This window comes from Zalophus californianus, chromosome 8, assembly GCF_009762305.2.
Source record: "Zalophus californianus isolate mZalCal1 chromosome 8, mZalCal1.pri.v2, whole genome shotgun sequence".
In the NCBI taxonomy this organism is placed as follows: Eukaryota; Metazoa; Chordata; class Mammalia; order Carnivora; family Otariidae; genus Zalophus; species Zalophus californianus.
Genome location: NC_045602.1, coordinates 111,442,499 through 111,449,313, shown reverse-complemented (window position 1 = coordinate 111,449,313; position 6,815 = coordinate 111,442,499). Strand labels below are relative to the sequence as shown.

At 54.6% G+C, this 6,815-nt stretch overlaps 1 protein-coding gene across 6 annotated transcripts in view; it reads right to left on the bottom strand.

Annotated features, from left to right (window-relative positions):
- Nucleotides 1–5,187, bottom strand: part of PDYN (prodynorphin) — an 18,882-nt gene extending 13,695 nt beyond the window's left edge. For 2 of the 6 annotated variants that reach the window (XM_027624239.1, XM_027624238.1), the window contains exon 1: nucleotides 439–1,245. The gene's annotated coding sequence lies outside the window, so the exon portion shown is untranslated. Of the gene's footprint in view, nucleotides 1–438; nucleotides 1,247–1,622; nucleotides 4,024–4,087; nucleotides 4,205–5,086 lie in introns of those variants that run through there. The other 4 variants (XM_027624240.2, XM_027624243.1, XM_035728727.1 and 1 more) reach the window with 4 other exon arrangements.
- Nucleotides 5,188–6,815: the final 1,628 nt, after the last annotated feature.

The following is a 6,815-nucleotide window of genomic DNA, read 5'->3' as shown; positions in this document are numbered from 1 at the left end:
CCCCAAATCTCATTAACGTTCCCCCAGACCTTGTTCTCTAAGTCTGGTGAGAATCACTGACCTTTAAAACCACCCTGAGTGGCTCAGCTCACTTCTTCCACCCAGGGTATCCCATCTTCACGTGGGAACCGTGTGTGCCAACTGCTGGGGAAGGAGAAGACCCTGGAGCTAAAACCGAGGGGTGGTCCTCTTGGGGGAGAAGAACCTTCCACCTATTTAAGCCGGGGCTGCGCCAAGGGGGGATTCCAAAGAACTGTCCGTCTCACACAGACAGATCTGGCATTTGTAAACTAGCCTCATAACTGTGACTCTATCTGCCGGATTATCAGACCCAGACCTGAAATCCCCCAGCCCGAGCTCCTACCACCCCCGGGTCCAGAGGACCAGGAAAAACAGATAAAATCAAAAGAGAGATTCCCGTGCCCTTACGGATATTACCTGTGCTCTTCTTTGTCCCTGGGTAGCTTCTGGCTGAGCAGGTCGGAGGGTGGTAGCAGGTGGCTGGGTCAGGATTCAGGCAGGGGTCTCCCTGACTCTGGCTCGGAAGGAGGTGCCAACAAGGCAGCTGTGAGCACCACCAAAGCCCCTTAGAATGGCAGTTCTGGTGCCTCGCCCCCCCTTTTATGGACTAGAGCCTCCCCGTGTCGCTCAGCCCTTGCTGAGCACCGGCTGCTGGGAGCCAATGGGGAAGCAGCTCAGAGCAGTCAAAGGAGCAGACCCCCGGGCCCTTCAACTCCAACTCCCCGGGCCCCACACAATAGGCTTCTCTTCGTGACAGGGGATGTGGAGGAGGAAGCCAGCCGTGCAGGGAGGGGGCTGGATCCTGGGTGTAGTGCTGTTTGTCACTTGAAATCCGGCCACTTCAGTCTTTGATGCGTTTCCAGGAGAGTGTCACAGAAAAAAAGAGAGAGAGAGAGGGAGGTAGGGAAGGACAGAGACAGAAAGAGTTGGAAAAAGAGACACAGAAAGAGACAGGCAGACAGAGAGATACAGAGACAGATGGAGACACAGAGAGAGAGGGAGTCAGACAGATCTGGAGACAGATGGGGACACAGAGAGAGAAGCAGCGAAACAGAAGATTCAGAGAATCGGAAAGAGAAGGAGACACTGTCAGAGAGATAGGGTGTGACACAGACGAGAAAGAGTTGGAAAAACGGAGAGACGCGGGGTGCCAGAGATGGGGCCACCCAGAGAGACGGGAGAAACGCAGGGAGAGTCAGAGGAAGAGAGAGAAGGAAACTGGGAAAGAGGACAGGCTCCGAACCTACAGGGATCTAGAGACAGCAGAAGAAGCAGAGAGCCCCCCGATGAGGGAAGCGACGAGAAGGGGAGGGCGGCCGGAGCCGGTGCCGTGTGATGTGGCGGCTCCATGTGTGGCTGCTCATGCGTGTGCCGGAACGCTTTTGTGTGCACACTTGCCTGCACCCACTGCCGACTCTGGTACATGCCTGGGCTGGTGCCAGGCACAGCCAGCCCTGGCAGGAGCTCAGCCCTTCCCCGGCAGCCAGGAGCTGCAGTTTACTTTTCTCTGGTGGCAACACAAAATGAATACCATGAAATCCCCCTCAAAATATGGGCTCCGATGTGCCTTTGCCTGCATCCCGGGTGGGGGGCATCCCTACCTCCTGGGAGCCCTCGGCCCATGCCAGCAGCAACTTGAAGGTGGGGGGGGGGGGTCTCTGGGTTTGGAAAAGAACATGCTTCTCCTCTCAGTCAACAGCAGACAGGCAGTTTGTTGCGGGGCGGGGAGGAGGCACGTCTGTTTCAGAAGCCTGGCAGGGACTGCCCATTCCCTGGGCACCGATGCTGGGCCAGGCGCTCAGCCAAAGCCGTCGGTCAGGTAGTGAATATTATCCCCATCTTGCAGATGAGAAAAAAGAGGTTTCAGAGCTGAGAAACGTCCCCGAAGACAGACAGCAAATTAAGTCATCAAGCTAGCTAGGAACAGATGCAGGCTTGTCTGACCCCAGAGTCCCCCGCTCACTCCCTCAGCCCTCCTGGGTGTGAAGCCTCCAATCTGGCAATGCTGAGGGGTGGGGGCCCAGGGCTGCCCTCTCTGGGGCTGTCTCTCTCCACGCCATCCCCCCACCCCTGTCCAACGTAGGACAGGGCTGTAGTTCAGAATATTGGAGATGTGGGTTTGCTTCCCGGCTCTGCCAGCTCACAGGTGGAGAGACCTTAGACAAGTTTCCAACTTCAGCTTCAGTTTGCTTATCTGTAAAATGGGGATAACAGTCTCCAGCTCGTCGGGCTCTTGTGGGGGGTAAAACAGAGGGTGTGGGCGGCATCACTTAACGCAGCCAACACTTAATGAGTGCTCCATCACCATCTGTCCTTGTGATTAATGCCATCGTTCCCGCTCTGACGCAGCAGCGTTCTCCGTTCTCCAGGCGCTGGTCCTCTCCCCGCACCTGATTCATTACGAGGAGGAAGATGGAAGGAGCTGTCTGCTGGGCACCTACTACGTTCCACACACTTCCTCATGTTGCGCTGTATCGTCACAACCAGCAGACGTGTGCATGGACGCCCCAGCCACACAGGGAGGGAGGAGGAGTTGAGCCCAGTCCTTTGGGCCCCAGAGCTCAACTCCCCCCCACTCCCCTCCAGCCTGGAGATGACATCTACCTCCTCCCTTTCAGAGAGGACTCTCCGGGATCTGAATTTGCCTTTCTTCTCTTCCTTGTCCGTGTTCTCAGGCAGCATGTGGGGTCTGATAGGCAGGTGCAAAGGACGTTGGATGTCAGTGTGGAAGCCCCATCCCCAGTGTCCGATGGCCACAGCCCAGGCTCAGTGAGCGCTCGGCCACACGTCAGGCTGGCTTCCGGCCAGGGGACCCAGAGGACTTCGGTGGAGCCGACTCAATGCCACGCCGGGAGTCTGGGAGCCTGGGGCTGCAGCTGCTTCTTCTTCCCTAAGCCCAACTTCATCCCCAGTCTCTCTCCAGCCTCCTTATTCTTCACCTCGTGCTCAGCCTCCCCACCTCTACCTCCGTCAGCTCTTGGTAATAACCTTGGGATAGACAGGCTCTAAGAGATGGGGTACAACAGCTCCCATTCCTGGGAGTCAGCAGGGCACCCGAATAGAGGAGTAGGGGCCTCTCTTGACCATTGTTCATCATAAAGAGGGGTAAGGACAGCCAGGACAGAGACACTGCGGATAATCCCGATTCACACCATCAGGGTTTGGCATCCTTCACCCCTGGAGCCTATTGCGAGCCTCGAAAACAAACAGTTTACTCATCTGCTTTTCCTTTCCTTCTGCGACGTCCTTTACGCGCATGCGCAGGACAAGGCCAGGAACAGCTTTCTCCCACCGTCCTAGAGAAGCTTGTTGTAAAGCTCACCCCTCTCCCAGGCTCAGTGATGCTCGGGGTCACGCCTCAGCCCCATGGGCAGTGGCACGTGGGGTGGGGACCCATGGAATCGCAGGCTCGCTTGGGCTCAATCCCCGATGTTCCTACTTATTCACTGTGTGGCAGATGATGGGTCCCTCGCCTCTCCGGGCTCCTGAGTCATCCGAAGAGAGGCGGACAACACTGCTCCACGCAGACGTGGGGACTAATTCCAAAGTTCTGTCATGCTCCCTTCCCTGCATGACGAGGCTCTAATTCGGATCTCGAAGTGGGCCAAAAGCAAACACTGGAGAGAAGAAAATATTTGCAACAACCAGCCCTTGAATCATTCTGTTAGGAAGGAACAAGGAAGAACTTGGCAGAGGACTAGCAAGCAGAGCCAGCATTTTCTTAAGGCCTTGCCCCCGTGCCAGGCCCTGGGGCAAACCGTTCAGTTAGCACCACGCCAGATTTTCCCAATACCCCTGCAATCAACTGCACGCCATACCCCCACTTTACAGATCGGGAACAGAGGCTGGGAGAGGGTAAGCCGTTGGCACGGAGCCTTGCCGGGGGCGGGGGGGGGGGGCACGTGGCAGAGCACAGCCTGAAACCAGGCCGCAGGGTCCCGGGTGTGTGCCCCAGGCACGGGTCCTACTGCCTCCCAGCGTCTCTCCGCCCTGCTTCTGTCTCATCTCAAAGCCCTGTGTATTTTCTCTCTTCACCTGTTGCACTGGGAACGTAGGGGCAGCTGACCTGGATCACTCCGGAGCATTTGGGTGGGATTCAGTGCCTGTCTCCAGCTGGCTTCCGGTCCCCGGCTGCTTTCGTGCCACTCTACGCATGCGCTGCCGGAGTCCTGTCTGCGCCGGGCTGCCACGGGATCCGGGACCAGGAAGTCAGAAGGGTCCCCCTGCTCAACCTCTCCGTCTCTATCTCCCCCTCTCCCCCTCCCTGTCTCTCCTACTTTCGTATCTAAATGTCACCGTGTGCCATTCTGTGCTTGGCCCTGGGAGGAAGTATGCCACACCCAACTTTGTCTCTTTGGGCTCATGGTCCCGGGTGGGGGGCGATGGAGGGGCAGGAAGTGCCCAGCAGTGTGACGAGGACCCGGCTGGGAGGGGACCTGGAGTTCCATGGGGACACGGAAGAGGGGCTCCCAGCCCAGCCAGGGGTGGGGTGGGGGCAGGAAGGGAGGAGGGGAAGGTTTCCTGGAGGACAGGAGAGCTAAGTGAGAAATGATCACGAGTAGGAGTTGTCCAGGCAAAGGGGAGGAGAGGACATCCAGACAGAGGGAACAGCTCAGGCAAAGACCAAGAGGCAAGGAGAGTAGAGGAGGATGTTATCCTCCAGAGGACTCATGCTTGACTCCCCTCTTTCTCTCGCCCCACATCCCATTCATCAGAGGTCTTCACGGCCATGGCTCTGGCGCCCTGGGCCGGCCCCCACTACTTCTCCCCCTGGCTGCTGCTTCCACCCCTACCCCTACCTACTACTGTCTCATCTGCAGCCAGAGAGATTGTTTTAAAAATGTACCTACAGGGGCACCTGGGTGACTCAGTCCATTAAGCATCTGCCTTTGGCTCAGGTCATGATCTCGGAGTCCTCGGATTGAGCCTCCTGTTGGGCTCCCTGCTCAGCAAGGAGTCTGCTTCTCCTTCTCCCTCTGTCCCCATTTGTGTATGTGTGTGCACTCTCTCTCAAATAGACAAAACCTTTAAAAAAAATTAAAAAATAATAAAAATAAAAATGTACCTCTGATTGTGCTATACCCTTGTTTAAAACACTCCAATGGTTTCCTTTGGCTTGGAAGAAGCTCCACTTTCCTTACGTGCAGGACCCGCTCTCCGCTGACTCGTCCCCAGTTCACTGCTTCTGTGAGGCACCTGGAGTAGGCAAACTCACAGAGACAGAAAGGGAAACAGAGATCACCAAGGGGCACGTTATTGCTTAAAGGGCACAAAGTTTTTGTTTAGAGTGATGAAAACATTCTGGAAATAGACAGCAGTGATGGACGTACAACATAATGAATGTACTTAAGGCCGCTGAACTGCACACTTTTAAATGGTTAAAAATGGAGGGGCAGGACAGATGGAAGAAGGTGTCTATTTTCCTAGTTGAGGAGAGCTCTTGGGTAACAATGGGGAGAAAGCAGTTGTTCTTCTCCTAGCCAAGAGACGCAGGCCAATGCCAACAGTGGATCTGATGAACTGGAATTGGAGACAACGTCCCACACCAGGAGCACGCCCTGACTTCTGCCACCAGTCAAACAAGAGTTAAATGGTCGGAAATGGTTTTGCCCAAATGAAGAAGAGAAGAACCCTCCATCTCCAATCACCCAAATCTTGTCACAGCCACCATACATCCAGTTTCCACCAGGTGTTAGGCACGTCTCCTAAACCACCACAGTACCCCTCACAACCACTCTATGATGTAGAAACCATTAGGTCCCCTTTACAGATGAGCTCAGAGGAGTGCAGTCACTTGCCTAAGTTTGCACAGCCAGTAAGTAGTAGTAGAGCTGGGATATAAACCCGTCTGTCCACCTGGAAAGCCAGGGCACTGCACTCAGCATGCTGCCTCTCAAAAGCCTCCAGTTCTTATATTCCTTGGGAGTGGCCTGGGCACCAGTAGGAGGACAGATCTACCAAGGGATTCTGGATATTTGATCTGAAATGGGAGCCTTGACACAAGAGCTTCTCCTCATCATCCCATAAGCTCCATGAGCTCCATCACCCCTAATAATAGCTCTTAATGAGAAGTGAGGGGTTTTTTTGCCAAAGGGGGAGATTAAATTGCTTTATTCTCAGTCTGTGAATCTCACAGTTTCACCTAAATCCTATTAAACTGGCAAGTTGCTACCTTTTCTGTATTCATTCCACAAAACGCTCACAGAGTACCTGCCATAGGCCAGGTTCTCTGCTAAACACCCAGGGGTACAGCTGAGAAGACTCAGCCCCTGCCATCTGGGGATCACAGTGGGTGGGGATGATAGAAAGGAAACAGTTAATTGCAGTACCATGTGGAAAAGTCTGAGATGGGGGTGACTGTAGAATCACAGAGGAGAGGTACCTAAGTCAGCCTAGCTGGTAAGGGTAGTCATCCGAGTCATCCTACTTTTAAAGACCAAGTAGGAGTACGCCATGCTAATCGGTCAAGGTTCAGTGCAGATCAAAGAAACTATCCCAAGCTTTCATCAACAGAGATTTAATGTAGCAAATTGGGGGATTTTAAAAAGGTGCTGTTGGTGGCGGCGTGGGGGGTCACCAGCTGGAGGACTAGACTGGTAATATGGGAGTCCCCATAGAGCCCCAGCCCTGTGGCCCACATAGTCTGAGCAGGAAAAACCTATCAAGCCAGACGAATCCAAATTGTCATTTTAGTGATGAGGGAAGTAAGGTCCGGAGCAGAGGTAGTCCTGGCTGAGCCACCAGCCACCGCATGGCCAGTGGGGCCTGGAACTTGGTTATTCCTGTTGTATCAC